We start from the raw sequence: 1,275 nt of genomic DNA on the forward strand, positions 1-1,275 counted from the left end.
AACTCTTCTCAAGATGGCGGAGAGACTCTTCTCACATTAGGAAGCAATGGTGAGATCATGTAGACAGTCGTTGGACGGTGGGACAGTTAGCGTGTAGCGTTGTATGCCTTTGGAGGTAAGCGAATAGCGAAGTATGCCCAACAAATTTGGTGAAGAATCGTAAGAATTTAATGTTACTACAGGTTACCAGGAATCTAAGCTCAATGAGCATACAAATGCCACAGTATTATTTAGTTCTGCACTACACGAATGTATGGGAAGTTGACGAATTCCATCAGCCAGTTTTTCCAACGCTATTGATGAGACTGTAGACCTCCTGTTTGTCAATGCCGAAGGTGGTCTCCAGCACTTGCTCAGGAAGAGGAGGTTGAGAGGCGAAGAGGGCAGTGGCCACTGGTGATACCCCTGGATTCTGGCTGTTCAAAGCGGATATGGCAAGGGCGGGTTTATGTGCATCCGCATTGAGCTGGAAGTGAACAAGGCCTCGGGGGAAGACAAAGAGGTCCCCAGGGTAAAGGGGCTGCTGGAAGAGAATCTTATTGGTATCCACAAAGCCCACTACTAATTTTCCTTCGGCCAGGAAGAGAACTTCGGTAGCGCGAGGATGGACGTGAGGTGCAACCAGGCCTTTTGGTGCGAAGTCGAGACGAGCGATTGACAAACCCTGAGTGTTGAGGCCACCAAACGTTTGGGCGTCGGCAAGCGTGACATTGGAGCCTAAAGCGTTGTTGACATCACCTGCCTTGCGCAGCATCTCGGACTTGAAGTCGATTGCAGACACCTGATTGGCGTTCTTGCAAAGAAGGCCGTTTATGGTGATGTCTTGGTTGGGTAGAGTGACGCAGAAATCTTGCAAAGGGTCGGCGTCCACGGCTGCAACATGGAGGGAGGCCGGAGAAGCAAGAGCCAGCAGGACGAGGAGGGGCAGCGCGGCCCTAGTGAGAGTGGTGATTGCGGACGCGAATTTAGGAGCCATGGCTGGATACGCAGTCGATGAATTTAGCTACTACAGAGCTGGGATGTTAGATCAAATGCAGGACGTAGCTTCTGAGAAGGGAATCGAAGGGAGATTGTGGAGATAGAGCAGCACAAGCGTGATCCTTATAAAGGTGAGGATCTGCTTTGGACCAAGTCGAGTTCGTAATCCTGAAGCCTGATAGGTGACGACATCCATTGAAAAACTTAGACCATCGGGGGCTAAATCAACGAAAATAACATTGAAATCTTCCACAAATCAGCTGCAGCGATTACTGGAAATGGCAGCAGAGAACATGC

The 1,275-nt window shown here is 49.9% G+C and overlaps 1 pseudogene; it reads right to left on the reverse strand.

Moving 5' to 3' along the window:
• Window positions 1-274: 274 nt before the first annotated feature.
• LOC147895036 (germin-like protein 8-2 pseudogene) lies at window positions 275-976 on the reverse strand (annotated as a pseudogene).
• Between the last annotated feature and the right edge of the window lie 299 nt (window positions 977-1,275).

This window comes from Dipteris shenzhenensis, chromosome 13 (genome assembly GCF_047967505.1).
Source record: "Dipteris shenzhenensis isolate YYH24624 ecotype China chromosome 13, Dip_SZ_1.0, whole genome shotgun sequence".
Classification (NCBI taxonomy): domain Eukaryota; kingdom Viridiplantae; phylum Streptophyta; class Polypodiopsida; order Gleicheniales; family Dipteridaceae; genus Dipteris; species Dipteris shenzhenensis.